This window comes from Cinclus cinclus, chromosome 1 (genome assembly GCF_963662255.1).
Source record: "Cinclus cinclus chromosome 1, bCinCin1.1, whole genome shotgun sequence".
In the NCBI taxonomy this organism is placed as follows: Eukaryota; Metazoa; Chordata; class Aves; order Passeriformes; family Cinclidae; genus Cinclus; species Cinclus cinclus.
In genome coordinates, this window is record NC_085046.1 from 123,292,678 (window position 1) to 123,308,459 (window position 15,782).

The 15,782-nt window shown below is 43.7% G+C and overlaps 1 protein-coding gene across 1 annotated transcript in view; it reads right to left on the reverse strand.

Annotated features, from left to right (window-relative positions):
• TPD52 (tumor protein D52) overlaps nucleotides 1-15,782 on the reverse strand; it is a 121,445-nt gene that overhangs the window by 104,767 nt on the left and 896 nt on the right. The window lies entirely within an intron of this gene.

Below are 15,782 nucleotides of genomic sequence, written 5' to 3' on the forward strand. Positions count from 1 at the left end.
TTAAGAACAAAGCAAATTCAATTACACATTAAGCTGAATTACATATTGTGGTATTCAAAAATAAAGAAGCAACAAAAAAGCACCCTCTGTAGTCTTAGCAGGACCTTAATAATACCAACAAAATCTTCATTTCTTGTGGCACACAGCAGCTCCCACCATGTAATTACCAAATTTTTGCCTGGTTTTGGTGTAGCAGAGAAATTCCATCATTTACTGTCAAAGGCAGAAAGACAGAAGCAACCAAGCAGCACACAATTTGATGCAAGCAACAAGGGTTTAGGGTTAGTAGTTCACAAAATCCATTCTTGAAGACATTCAGAAGCCATATGGACATCATCATCAAGGTGGGCCAGATATTAAAAATTCCCAGTCCTTGATATTTTTATTGATGACACAGATAGTGGCATCAACTACACGTTCAGCAAGTTTGTACACGACACAAAGCTGAGTTGTGTAGGTGACACAACAGAAGGACAAGATGCCATCCAGAAGGACCTGGAGAAACTTGAGAAGTAGGCCCACGGGAACGTCATCAAGTTCAACACGTCCAAGTGCAAGGTGCTGCACCCGAGTAGGGGCAATCCCGGATATGAGTACAGGCTGGGAGAAGTCCTTGAGAGCAGCAGAGGAGGACTCGGGTGGATACAAAGCTGGACATGAGCCACCAGTGTGCACTTACAGCCCAGACAGCCAAACACATCCTGGGCTGCGCTGAAAGCAGAGTGACCAGCGGGTGACTCCCCATCTCTACACTGCCCTTCAGGTGGGTTAGTGACCTAGAGCACTGCATCCAGCTCTGAAGTTCTCAGCAAAGAAGGGCATTGACCTGCTAGACCTGATCCAGAGAAGGGTCACAAAGATGATCTCTCTATGAGAGATCCTACAAAGACAGGCTGAGAAAGTTGGGGCTGTTCAGCCTGAAGAGGACTCAAGGGAGGCCTCACTGTAGCCTTCCAGTACCTAAAGGGAACTTGTAAAAGAGGAACAACTTTTTACACAGGTAGACAGTGACAGGACAAGGAGGAACAGTCTCAAACTAAAAGAGGAGAAATTTACAGGGTAAGAAATTCTCTTCTCAGAGGGTGGTGAGGCAGGCTGCCCAGAAGTGGTAGATACCCCATCCCTGGAAGTGATGGAGGCCAGGCTGGATGGGCGCTGAGCAACCTGATCTAGTTCAACCTGCCCATGCCTGGGGGTTGAACTGATGAGCTCAAAGGTCCCTTCCAACTCAAACCATTCTGTGATAAGGTCCTGGGCAACCAGCTCCAGGTGGCCCTGCCCTAACAGAAGGATTGAACGATCAAAGGTCCTTCCCACCTCAACTATCCTGTGATTAGCGTCATGGCTGTAATAAGTCACAGGCTGCTCCCCCAGATTCTCCAAGGATCCTCCAGGGACCTCTCTTCTTCAGGGACACAAAAGGTCCTGGCACCCTGCTTTAGGGGAGGTCTGTGGCCTACCCTTCATCTTGTGAAGCTACTTGCTTACAGAATAAAGTTCCGTTTTCTCCCATACTTTCTAAACTGAGATATGGACAGAGACCTCATGGGAGACTTTTCACTTCTGCACATCTCCCCAGTGTGTAGGAGTATTATGATGGCTGACAAGCAAAGGAAAAGCATTTGCAGCAGTAGAAACTACTTTGGTTTCTGTTATGAGGCTGCAGGAAAAAGGTAGCTTATAGATTCTGGGAGGAGGAAAAAAAAAGTCTCCTGTATTTTCATGAAAGACACAGGCTTACACTTTGCTCACTAAATGAATGAGCAAGCAACTTTTTGAGCCTGACTCCAGACACATAAGCAGTTCTTGGCAAGTACAAAAGCCATCTACTTCCCCCTGACACTCCTTCTCCAGGAGGGAAGTGAATGTATGCCCCCGCAGCAGGAAGAGTTCACTCTTGTACAGAAATAAAAATAAACTACTAGTGTCACTGAGCTAAAGCTCCCTTTCAGCAGGAGCCTCTCCTCCTTTAACCCTTTATCAATTGTACAGAGCCCAAGGAAACTAGGCTCGAGTTAAGTCTTTGAATTTCCTTCTCAGACTCCTCAATTTATTTTTCATCCACTCCAGTGCAGTTTTCTTTATTCCTCCAGTAACTCTCTCTAGTGCATGCTCTCAGGTTCCTGTAGTAAAGTTCCTCAGTCCAGAAAAAAGCTTAAACAAAAGCTTCCAAACACATGTCAGCTCATCTAGAGATGTCAGCTTGCCCTTCATAAGCACTGTAAGATTCACTTCTGCTCTCAGGACACAGTAATTGCTAGCACAACCATACACATCTCCCCAAAATAGTCAGAGCACAGTAATCTCAGTGTGGGCTTCCACAAAGGATGCACACAACACCAAAAGGAGTGACATTTTCTAGATGCACTGCTAATTTTACCACACACAAGTTAGTGGTTGCATGATTAAGGTGCACTCCTGTAGCCTGGCACCTTATTTGGCTATCCATGATAAAGGTCAGCTTAGCAATAATGGCAAACCACCACGTTTTTTTCCCTTCTCAGGACTAGGTAAGTTTACGACTTTGACTTGGGCAGTCAAACTAGTGTAATTACATAAAACTTAAGAGTACCATTTCTCAAAGACAAGCAACTGCAAGTAGCAAGCTGTATAGAAATCCTATTAACATTTTTGCTCTTGGTTTATCTGAGAGCATACTATGAAGTATCTGTGAAACTGAAAAATTCTGCCTAGTCAGCAGCAAAGTGCACAATCAATTCACAGACATGAATGCCCCAGAAATGTCTCCAGTCATAAGAGCCTGCTCCTGATCCCCCTTCTTCAACCAGTCAATTCACACCTTTAGACCAGTAATGGGTTTTGCTACAAACCCTTCTGAGAACCAGCCTGTCCATCAGGAACCTAAAAGCTGACAGTAGACACTGCTGTTGGGTTTTTTGTTTTTTTTTCCCCAAGCAGATAAGTCCATAATAAAGACACACCCTTATTCATCTACATTTCTCACACTGTGGAGTTTCAGTGCACCCTCCTGAACTTAAGAAAGTAAGACCTAACAAAGAACACCACCAGACTGCTGGTGTAGTGGTGCAGCAGCTCATTATTACTGGGAATCTCTCACTTGAAAACCCAGAATAAATCCTGCAACATCAAACAAGACACATTACCCATTCCTTTACAGTCCAGCACTTTACCAGTAACCCATTCAACTATGTAGTGCTTGAAGTGTCCTGTTCCAAATGGAGTGTGGCTGCTGCTTGCCCACACTGCCAAATTGCACAGCAAACTGGGCAGCACCAATTCCTACAGTGCTCCCAAACTGATTTGGAGCAATTGCTATCACTGCTTAAAGGACTTCAGCACATCTTGCCAGGGCTGCAAATAGGACAAACTCAGGACATGGGCTTGAATACTTCTGCACTGCTCTTAATCTCATTTAAGAGATAAGAGGAAGAATCCTGCAACTGTGCATACAGCAGCCAGCAGCAATTCTCTAACAAACCGACTGCACTGACCAGCTTTTTCTTCCTAATATAATGCAGACAATGCATCTACCTTTAGAGTATTACTGAAATTGCCATTATATTAATAAGTACTCTGAGATTTTATCCAATTGATATGTCCTTGACTGACTTTTAATGCTGCTTGAGCTGAATAAATCCTGTTAAGAGACATTTGCCCCTACTCCAAGTCACACTAGGACAGTAAATTAAATGAAACTGTTAGCCTAGAGAGATACTCCTGTCACATAAATGAACCATCAGTCATAAAGCACTAATCACTCCAAAAGCTAAAGGTGGCAAAGGAAAGGGTTGAGCTAGTTTGTCCAGTGATGATTCCACAAAAAGATATAAAGCTTTAAAGGACTTCCAGGTCCTCGAAGATTCGAGCATACCTGCTTCCATCAGATCAGACTTCGGACTTGAGATGCCACTTTTTGCTGCTGGGTGACATTACAGGCAAGCTGTATTTCCTTTTTAACAATCTAAGCAAGTTCAGATCATGGAAGTACTAATCTCTCAAGATGTCCAAGCAATATTAATATATTTATGTACGATCTAGTTGTGTTCCAGTCCATTCCACACAAAGGGAAATTTTCCTAAATATCTGCATGCTTAGATAAGCATCCAGGCTCCTCATTTATATTTCACAGCAAAGTAAGTAGGATGAGTTCAACCATCCAGTTTACTGAAATATACAGTAGTGGACAAAACTGGAAACTGGAAAGACCTATCTAATGAACACAAAGTCAGGCAGGCATTTTTTCTGATTCTGGTGCAGTTGATGTGATGGAAACTACAGGGGAGGAAAGAAGTGCAGGTTTACAGGACCAAAGTTTGAAGGATATTGAGCTTCATCTCTAAAAGCAGACAGGAAATGAAAGAAAGGAAGGGAAGGGGGTGACTGGGGCTTTTTTTAATTTTATGGGGGTTTGGCTGTTTGTGGGTTTTTATGTTGGGGATTTGTGGTTGGGCTTTTTTTTTTTTTTTTTTTTTTGGTAAATAAAGGACGCCTCCACTGATTTTAGTGAGCAGCTGCTCCAGAACTGCACTGTTCCACAAATTGCCTCCTCCCAGTATTTGACCTGTAACCAAATATCAGTGTAAACTCCAAGAATAAGGCTTTACACTGCTATGTGAAATCTAAGTTTAGCATCACTCCCTATGGCACAAGCTAATCCACCACACAGATCATTTCAAAACTGTAAAAGTCAAACAAAAAATACATATATTCGTAGCCATTCTGAGTATTGGTCATGCCCTAGTTTAATGGATCCATTGTGCTTAACAGATTAGCCTGGCAAACTTTCCAAACTTTACGGTTAAGGACTGCTCTAGCTGGTACCCAGGTTATTGTTACATCAGGTTTGGCATATCACAGCTTGGCCATCAGAACAAAAAGCCAGTCAGAATAACAAAGAGCTTAAACAGCTATGAATAATGCAATCCACAATTTTTCATTCTGGTAAAAACCTAACCAGGATATTGAAGAGGTGGAAGTGGAAACACTGCCTTGCATACTGCTAGTCCTCAGTTGTCAATCCACAGGTGTACCCTGTAGCAGGGAGCTGTGATACAGCAATATTACTGTGCAAGAAGCCATCACACCCCTCAGAAATGCTGCTGGCACCACCTCGCATGAATGGGAAACAAGGCCTCTCCAGTAATATTACCTTGGAACAGGAAGACTAGAGAAGTTATTTTACTTGACATTTGCTCTATCCTTAATTTATCAGTTTTCACTTCTAAAAATATTAAAACATCTTCTCAGCTCCTCTTGACAAAACACAAGAGGTCTGGCTTTGACTTTTGTATGACTCTTCTCATATTTTCACTTTCTCAAAAGTTGCTTTTGAATAGGAAAATACTCTTCACTGGGGATGGGAGGGAGGTATGTTTCCGGGATTCACCAAGGTGAAGTTTGAGCTTGAATCGTAAATAAGAAACAGAAGTATACTAAAGACTTAAGGTATCAGTGTGCTGAAGCAGAATTAAAGAAGTCTGTATGTTCACTCCAGTAAAGTTCTCCCTTTTGCCATTTACCCAAAAACATTTCCTCATCACAGATGACTGATGTACTCAGCACAACACTCTGCTGATTCCACTGACACTCAAGTTGTTTTTCTTCTTATACAATCTCCAAAAATCTGTCATACCAAAAAACCTGCACAGTGACAGGCACAGAAGGCAATCAAAACCACTCAGCTTCAAAGCATCAACTCCAACAGGTTTCACTTGCTACTGCTCAGAAATGTGCAGAAACTAATCCTCCCTGCTCACCGCTGCTCAAGAACCATAGTACTCATGTTCATCTGCAATTCATATGCAAGGGTAGCAAAGCAGGATGCCCCACATACCCTTTAAGGGTGGTGTAAGCTTCCCAATCAAAGATTTGGTCAGTACGTGTGTCTTACCATAGAATGGTTTGGGTTGGAAGGGAGCTCCAGTTCCCCTGCTAGGGACATCTTAAACTAGATCAGGCTGCTCAGAGCCCCATCCAGTGTTTCCATTGGATCTTCCAAATGTCCAGTAGACCATCAAAAACCTCCAATGTTTTGAGGAATCAAGCATCCATCACCTCTCCGGGCATCCTGTTCCAGTATTTCACCACCCTCATCGTAAAAAAATTCTCTACATCAAGCCTGAAGCTGCCCTCCTTCATCTTAAAACCATTACCCCTTGTCCTATCACAACAGGCACCGCTAAAAAGTCTGTCACCATCTTTCTTATAAGACCCCTTTAATTACTGAAAGGCTGCAATAAGATTTCCCTGGAGCCTTCCTTTCTCCAGGCTGAACAAGCTCATCCCTCTCAGCCTTTCCTTGTACAACTGGTGTCCCATCCCTCCAATGATTTTCACGGCCCTCCTTTGAACCTGCTTTAACAGGTCCAAGTTTTTCCTGTTCTAGGGACCACAGAACTAGACACAACACTCCAGGTGGGATCCCATGAGATCCAAGAAGAGGGGCAGAATCACCTCCCTTGACTGGTGGGCCGCTGCAGCTTTTGACGAGGCCCAGGATGTGTTATGGCTTTCTGGGCTGCAGGTGCACACTGTACACTCATGTCCAGCTTCTCAAACACCATCACCAGTCTAAGCCCCTCTCTGCAGGGCTGCTCTCAATCCCTTCATTCCTCAGCCTGTAATGATACCACAGGTTGCCTTAACCCAGAATAATTTATGGGAACAAATTACACACTTAAGAGTGTGAACAATTTGCAGCTCAGAAGTTCGTGTTTTAAGCAATGCATACAGAGGGGTGCAGTAGGCAGAAGGCTTGCCTACCGTTGCACCTGTACTCTGAGAGCACCAACCACCTTCCCTGCAGAATTGCTGGACTCTTAAAACTGAGTCCTCAAAACCACATTGGAACTTGAAAGGATCCCCATATGTACACCAGCAACACCATGAAACTCCTGCTTCTTTACAGAAGTGTTCTGTGTTGTCCAACCAACCCAATCAGTGGGCAGTTAGTGCAGCTCAGCACACAGTGACCACATCCTGCAATACATGCAGCACCTCTCTGGCACTTGTTACACACCTGATTAGCTGCTGGCTTTCCCCCCCTTTGGTATTAAACATAATTAAACAAGTTTATATTGAGTATCAGCACTGATTACTGAAACTGGGTAATCAACAGTGCATTTGCAGTAAATAGATTTCTTTGGAAACAGTCAACTGTTGGAGACACCACAGTCCAAAACCAAATTTTTCCCCAAATGATAATCAGAGATTCCTCCAAAAAATAAAAAATAACTAAGTTGTCAGAGTATTTAAAGATTAACCTGAATGGCAGGAAAGCAAGATTTGTTTGCATCTAAAAATTAGACTATATTCAAAGAGACATTCAGCCACTGCATTTTGCTTTTCTGAAGCATACTACTACCTGCTTAGTGTCCACACTAGTTCTGCTACATCACATGTTAACAAGATCGATGTACAAAGCTCAAGTGGCAGTTCACAAAGTACAGACAGGTGTCTCTGTTGTACCTCAGCATTTATAAGAAGTACACTAAGAAAGTGAAATGTATTTTAGGGAAGGCTAGTATTTAAGACTGATTGCTATAAACAGTTATTTAAATGGTAGCTGTTTATTCCTTCATCAGAGTTTTCAGGCAAGGAGGTTTAGAGTGGGTATCTAAAAAACATCTTTACTGCAGTTAAGGACTGCTTTACTGGAAAAAATAAGAGTAATGTTTCAGAGTCTTCCCCTCCTCCCCAATTACTGCACTTAAATCATATTACAGTAGAAGCCAGCAAGAAGTGCAGTAGAGTTTGTGGCATACATAAACAATTATGACACACAGGATCCCCCCAGCACATCCTAAATCGGGGTTTAGGATGCGTCCCCCCAGCCCAAGCTTGGGGCTGAGGTCCCCACACACCCTAGACCAGGAGTTGTTGGAAAAAGATAGTGTGCAGGGACCCAACTGTGGCCTGAGCCCCGGACGAAGTAGGGAGCCTGACCACAATGTGCTCAGTTTTGCCCAACAAGAAGATCAGGGATGAATACCTGCTTGGCAAACAGCAGCACAACACCAGTTTGCCATTTCAGACAACAGCAAGCTGGGGGTGTGACCTTCTTCAGATGTCCAGACAGTTCTCTTTGGGTTCTTGTACAGGAACTTCTGTTCCCTATTCCTTCAAGTGTCTCCACAGGTGGCGACAGATCACATGGCAATGCTCTGAACACAGCAGGCAGACTCATCCCTTTCTTGAGGGCCCATACACAACATACCTGGGATACCAGAGCTGCACAGCACCTGTAGAGTCCACTCAGCAACAGACAAAAAGGCTTGTAACAACTCAAGGCACAAAATGGTAAAACATACCTGCCATGCAGGCACCAGAGCAGTCTTGAGAGAAAGACAAGAAGTCATTTCAGGTCTTTCCTTTCACTCAAGAACAAACTCTTGCAAGCAGCTTGCTGAGAAGACTAAACAGAGCATGAATGGTGCTTTTAAGAGCTCATAGCTCCAAGCAAAGCACATTGCAGTAAAACAGCCTGTTTTACTTCTGCCAAGACAGTGACATCTGGCAACAGAAAAGTCAATATTTAAATCAGGCTCCATTCCCACCCCATCCCTAGGCTGGTACTACTTCTGATGCTCCTCATCTCTGAATCCACGTCAGCTGCTCAGCCAAGCCTCTTCAGGGACTGCGTGGCGCAGATTTTTTTGGTGCTATGGAAACAGCCTGCACACAAGGGCCTGTGTGTGTGCAGGCACAGAACTAACCTCTGCCAGCAATAATCAAAGCCCTCTGAGCAGTCAGCAAGTTAAAAACAGTGATTGATCTGGGGGCTTTCTGCTCTGCCTTCAGCCTGCTTCTCAAGACTCCTCAGATGTAGGCAAAACACTTTTGAGATGAGCTGAAGGGATTTCTCTTCTGCATAACAATACAGACTCCAGAGAGCAAGGTGCATTCTAGCCAGTGGGAGCTGTGCCCATTTCATAACCCTGACCCTTCTTTGGAGTAGGAAGTACTGGTTCCTTCTTAAAGGACAGCTTATTTAAAGATGCTCATAGGCAAGTCCCTGTACAGCTCCATCACTGGGAACCCGTATGAGGAAAAGCAGGGGACACATCAGGACTCTGATATACTCCTGCAGGGACTACAGGGTATGAGAAGATGCGAGTTCAGTGAAATGGCCTTCTTCAAAGGCAGCCCATCCTGGCAGCAGCTGCAGATGTCCACTACTATATGTTATTCCCAGGGACTGGATTGCTGTAGAACACTGCAATGAACATCAGACAGAGACAGCTCAAGTAGATGCATAAGGGGAGTTTAATTTAAATTCTGCTATCCTGATCAAATTAATCAAGACTTTCTAATGTCATTATGTGATAGGCATTTAGGTAGAGAACAGACAAAGATGAGTAGGATCACTTCTTGCTGATCTTGGGACCCCTGCTAGTAGTTTAATTAAAATACTTTAGGCAAAAAGTAAACAATGCAAAACAGACAAAAATAACATCCTCAGTGCTCACAACTGAAATATACAGCTTTGCCAGGCTAAGGAGCAGTTAAAAAACATTTCTTACAAAGCTTTGTTTTCAACCTTTTTGAGGTTTTACTTGTGAACCAACATCACTAACACACATGGGCTCCAATCCTAGCAAACCACAGGAGGAGCATTTGTCTGAAAACACCAACTCCAGGCAAGGTTGCCTCCCTTGGCACATCTTCTCATCTCTCTCTGGGGGTTAGGGGGTTCTAATGAAGCATCACTTCCCTCTAGCTGCTAGACAAGGGAAAGCAAAACAGGAAAAACACCTGCTCTTCTGCCTCTGCCTGCCTAACCCACCACCCCCAGCAAGCTTCAGGCGCTCGCCAGCCTCTTGGTTACTCCACAGTATAACACTGCCATTGCTAGTGACAGGATATAAGCTCTGAGCCAAGCTTGCAAGGCCCCAGGACTGGAGACTTGTAAGCCTTACTCTCTCTACCCTTCTTAATTCGCTTGTGGCCCCGTTTTACTTGGTGTGTCTCAGAGTAGAGACACAGAATGTGAGAATGCAGGCACGATACAAGAGAGCACGGTGTTGACAATGGAGACCCCACAGTTGTAAGAAAGTCATCAGTCACCAGTGGAGAGGTGCAGTTAGACAAAATTATTTTAGAGATAACAGAGAGCAAAGGAATAATATCTAGCATATATAAAACGCACTTTATATAATGGAATTAGATGAAACACAGAGTTTGCAAACCATGAAGGAAACAGCAGATGTGTAAAAAGCAAACACAACAGGAGGATTCCAGTGAACCCTACAATGAGGAAGAAACCACCACCATCCCATTCCTCCCCAAAAAGGAGTCACAATATGACAACTTGCTCTAATACCCCTGCCACCACCAAAATGATAATACCAGCCTCAGATACCAGGGGTAGGATGAGTAAACCATTGAACAAAAAGTGCAGAAACTAAGTTTGTATGTTAGCTTTATTATTATTAAGACTTAATCTGCAGAGTAGTATTTTTATAAACGAATTGTTGAATTAGATTGCTACAATTTCAATTATACTAACAATAAACAGGTTTTCTTCCCATGTACACACACGAAGTGTGCTTCCTCTTTATCTACAAAGTTTTTAAGCACAGCACACATTTGTTGTTCTGCTGGGAGGCTACAAGCTGGAGCGGGGCAGTTCAGAAGCTTGTCACTCCAAACCACACGTGTCACAGCACATTCCTACAGACCTCAGTCCTGCAGAAAAGGGAGCATTCCAAGCTTGGCCAAGGCAGGATTTGCTGGGCTACTCCACTGTCAGCCAGCATCCAAGGACACTTATTGCTCTGCTCTCATACTCTGGAATAGACAAGTCAGATTGCAAAACAGAAAGCTGCCTCTTTCAGTGACAGCACTCACACCACAGTAGTAGTGCTGGTTTCTATCTAGATAGCATCAATCCACCCCTTTCTGTTCAAGAGCAAGCAACAGCACAATAAGCATTTTTCCACACAACAGCATTTGCAGGAAGCCAATGCTGTGGTGCTCCCCCTATCCCACCCAGGGACAAGTGGCTGCAGACTCCTGCAGCTGATTGCCATCATTTGTAGCTGCACTAGCAGAAAATCCATATAGCCATCTATACCTCTGCCAGAAATAAGTGTTCTTATAGCAGTGCAAGGGTACTTCAGACCAGTGAACCTGACTCACAGTATCATCCTGCCAAACAGCCAAAGCCAACACACAGCTATTTATTCTTTCACTTCTGTTCCTTTAACCAGAGGCAGAGGAAAAGGAGGAAGACAAGTAAGAGGAAATGGCAGGAGTGACATTGAACCCTCAGGAGAGATCCAGATTAGAAAGTTCTGGACAGCTGGTCTGTTAATGCAGCCCTTTTCAAAGGAGGCTTGCAGTAGAAAGCCTATACTCCAATACAAGGTTTTTGAGTGAAAGTACCCAATTACTCTGGCTAACCCCCCCAAATATGAGCAATATGAAGACACTTTCCACATTTAACAGGAGAGAAAGCTGTCCCTCTGGAGTCTTAAATTGAAGCTGACACAGAGTGACACTGTCGGCTGAACAAGAGCATTTCAATTTAGTGCTTAATCTCACTTAATGCTTGCTTTCCCTTTCAGTCACCCTTTGTTTGACATTTTACTGCTTACTCACTGCAGGATATTAAAAGAACAAGAGTAAACACCTCCCCTCCTCCATACAGCAAAACTCAAATCAGAAATGTCCATATTACAAAGACTCCAGTGGAGGCAACAGTGGGGTCATCATTCTCCTACCTGGAGGTGAGCATCTTGTAAAAGCACAAAAACCCCACACCCATCTCAGGTGTCTGCTGTACAGAGCTCAGCAAATGACACTGTTGCTCTCTCTTATTAAATTAAGAAGGAGAAGTTTGGGTTATTTTCTTTTGAATATTGGTCAAGAAACATTTGCTTTCAAGAACACTCCCTGCACTATATCTGCTGCCATGGAAACATCACTTTTTGAACAGATACAGCAGATATCCTCCCTTACCTTCAGCAATGTCCAGCACCCTCAGGAACCAGCAATCCACAAACAGCTCACTGATTTTACATGGCAAATCTAGTCCCTTGTCTTCCTGCAAGACTTCTCTATACTGGCTGAGAGACTTCCTGCCAATAAAAACTGCCAGGACATCTTCCTCTTAAAGGAGCAGACAGTTGTGAAGAAAAAGGACAAAGCCTTCCCAGCCTTTACAACACTCAAGTCAGCCAATGTAGATTTTAGGATGCCATTCAGTTGGGTCAGTGCATGGTAGAAAGCATCAGAAGCCCCAGCACCCACTTCCCTTATCATCCAGCTCCTCCTGGGACTATACTGACATCTGGCTCATAAAGCAGAAGTTGTTAGTCAAAGGCTGCTGTATTCAGAAGACAAGGGGAAAAATGTACATACAAGACAGGAGTATGAATAGAGATACGAATGACATAAAAATGAATAAAGATAACATTGCCAAGGCAGACTAGTGAAGTATGTGATTACTGACAGCCCCTGCAGATGGAAGGGGCTGTGCTCTGCAGCCTCCAAGCACAGTTCATAGCAGCTCAACAGCACTAGTGTCCAGGCCAGGAGAGGTGTTAATACATGGCAGCCAACCTTCAGCCAACCATGAAAACCAGCTGTTCCCACTTTACCCACAAAGCATCCCGATCAAGCAGAGCAAGGCACTTGTTCAGCCTCCACCAGCACATTCTTAAACCTAAGCCAAAATGCAGTGTTTTATTTTAGGCCAGAAATGTCAGCCTGAGCCTCCAAGGCCTCCCATTGCTTTGGTGAGCATTCACAGTGGAAGAAAGGGGGAACCCGTGGGCTGCTTCAAAGTGTGGGAAACTGCAACAAAAAGGAACTGCATCAGTTTTATGTTGGATTTTAAAAGCCCCAAGCAGTTACAGCTTGGCCTCATTGGAGGATCAAAGGACATAGCTCCTTAGCTAAGCTTTCCCTGCACCAAAAGTTCTGAGAGCAGACCTTGCTCTGCCTGAGCGAAGGACTGCATTGACTGCTTGGGACAGCCTTCATTGTAGGGAACAGGGAAAAAGATCCATGCATACCACAAGGAACAGATTCTTTCCACACTTTGAGCATTGGCCTGGCCCCCTACTTCACATCCTACTCAAGTGGGTGTGAGTAGGAATGAAGAGTTCAAGTTACCCTTCAATGTTCAAGCACTGCAAAGAGGCAGGAACAGCTGACACTGCTCCAGCCTCCAGCTGCCCACCCAACAGCTGTGCATCAGCTGCTCCAGCATCCCTCCAATGGAGCACACTGATCCCCCACATTTCTGTACCTCACTGGCTGAGAGAGGAGGACAGCAATGTCCCCAAATAACAATGTAATCCCACCCCAAGTCAGGACCCTCAGCCTGAGTCAGAACAAGATTTTCCCCACCAATACAGTTTTCATTCAAAAGAAATTAAATTGCTGCTGTTCAAGGGACCTACTCATGTAAGTCTTCTGCTATTTCTGTCATCTTCAAGTCACTGTTACAGACACTCAGCTCAGTGAAATTATTCTTAGCTTGCAGTTCCTAAAACAACTGTCCACTTGTATCTACCTACAAGTGCTTGATTTCACAATTGCACATTAAGTGGAAAAAAAAATCATACCTAGAGTACTTCAAGTACTAGTGATAAGAAAACAAATAAAGCAGTAGGAAAAGGTGAAGCATTGTCGGAAGGGACAATGGGGGAAATCTTGTCCTACTGCCAGTAACAAGTTCTTTCTGCACAAAAAAGTATATTGAAGTCCATTCTGTTAGCTCCAAAACTGCAAGTCAAGGCTCCAGGAAAATAAAGGCTTACACAGTCTCTCAAGAAATCACATGTAGTGTTTTGGGACACCTTTCAAGTACCACAAAAGCCTGAAGATTTTGAAAGACACTGGGTTACATAAGTGAAGTATTGCTCAAGCATAAGAGGAACCCCTGAACACAACATTGGAGATGTATCATTACCAGATAACTGTGCTGTGGTGCATGTGTTTGTGAGACTGCTCAGTGGCACAATCTCCCCATTCAGAACACTGCTTTCACTGGAGTGGCAGCTTCATCTTTATTTTTCCACTGATAAACTCTATCAGCACTAGCAGAAACAGTGGCAAGTCAGAGAGAGACTCTTTTTGCAAGCAAAATCAGGTGTGGTTGTGGTTTGATTGTCTGGGTTTTTTTTGGGGTGGGAGGAGGAAGGAAGAGGGGACAGCAGCATATTTGTGAAAGCACAACTGCTGTTGTTAATCTATTCAGCAACTAAGTCCATACAGTGAATCAGATTTTTGTTCACAAGAAGTTAAAGAAAAGCAACAGAACAAGGGACTCCTCATCTCAGAATAATATTATATCCATTTGGCTTGAGCTGACACTGCTGCTTTGGTGCCTGTAATCACAGAGCTAGAGATTCTGAGCGCTTCGAGCCCTATTTCCAAAGCTGTTGGAGTGCACCAAGAATCACATGGAGCCATCCAGCCAGTCCAAATATCCCTGTGCTAAAAACAAAGTCACTTCAAGTGAAAAGTTGCTCAGTGATTCTGATGCTGCTGCTGGTAGGCTAGGAACAACTTTTAAGGACTGCTGCCAAACCTGACTGCTCAAGAGAAAGGAGAGACTCAAGCACATTCTATACCTGGAGCACCAGCCTTGTCTAGTTTGGCTGAAGTCTTAACCACAACCTAGATTTTCTTCCTACCTCCTAACTACCACTGAGAAAACTGTCACCATAACAACAAAGTGTGCAACCTGTGACTCACAATTTTAAACTAATTAATTTCTGGTTGGAAAAGACAATCCAAAATGTTTAAGCTGGCCCTAGAGACAAGACCTGATGGCCTGGACTTTAACCACATATGTTGGCTTTAGCGTATAATAATATTGTATCATCAAGCGGTTTCCAGTTCATCAAGAAAGGTGGCCTTTGAAGTCTAATTGGCAGGGTATTAGAAGCCTTTAATTAACCAGCACAAGTGTGTTGTCTATTCTAGATTTTCCCACTGTACCTGCAGAACTCCACCTCCCCATGTAGAGAAAACAGCATAATTACTCCAAAAAGGCAGCAAAGAAAGAAGGTGTTGCACCATGTTTGCTCTTACATCATACTAGGTACACTATTCTGATAAACATCCTGACACGCAATACCCTTTTTGTACGAAGCAATTTATTACAGATATGAGTACATTAGCAAAACAAGCCTCTAGTAAGTGTAAAGAGCTGTCACTACAGTTTTTCAAAAGATGTTATTTTACTCTCCTTTTCCATCAAAAATTGTTCAAGACCCTGCAGTTGCAATAAAGACCTTTGCCTTTTTTATAGGAGAGCCTTAAGAACTTTGGGACAAATACTGAAATCAGTTTTAATGCTCCTGCAACTGGAATGAAAATTCTGAATGAACTGACAGTTGTGCTATTTTCTGGCACAATTCTGTTTGTTGGTACCCAAGAATAGGGCTTGGGGGTTGTTTTCTTTCCTTTTTTACTTTTTTTGTTTTTGATTTATATTTACACTGAAGATTGACACAGACTTCAGAAAGGTTGAAGGAGCCTCCCTGAGGTAATTCAGACCCTCACCAGATTACCTTCTGGTCAGGCAGAGATATTGTGACCTTTTCTGGAGGTACAGATAAACTCAGAAGGCATCATTAATTGTACAAGTGTACTACACAATCCTCAAAACACTTAATTGGGAGCAAATCAAGGCTGGTGCCAGGACCAGCTCACCTGGCAGAGTACAGGGTACATTCGCAGCAACTCGGGCACCTCCAACATCCCAGCTGCCACCAGCGCACGCTTCCCGCCATCCCGAGCACGCCAAGCAGGAAAACCCTGAATGAAATCAGCCCAAGGGC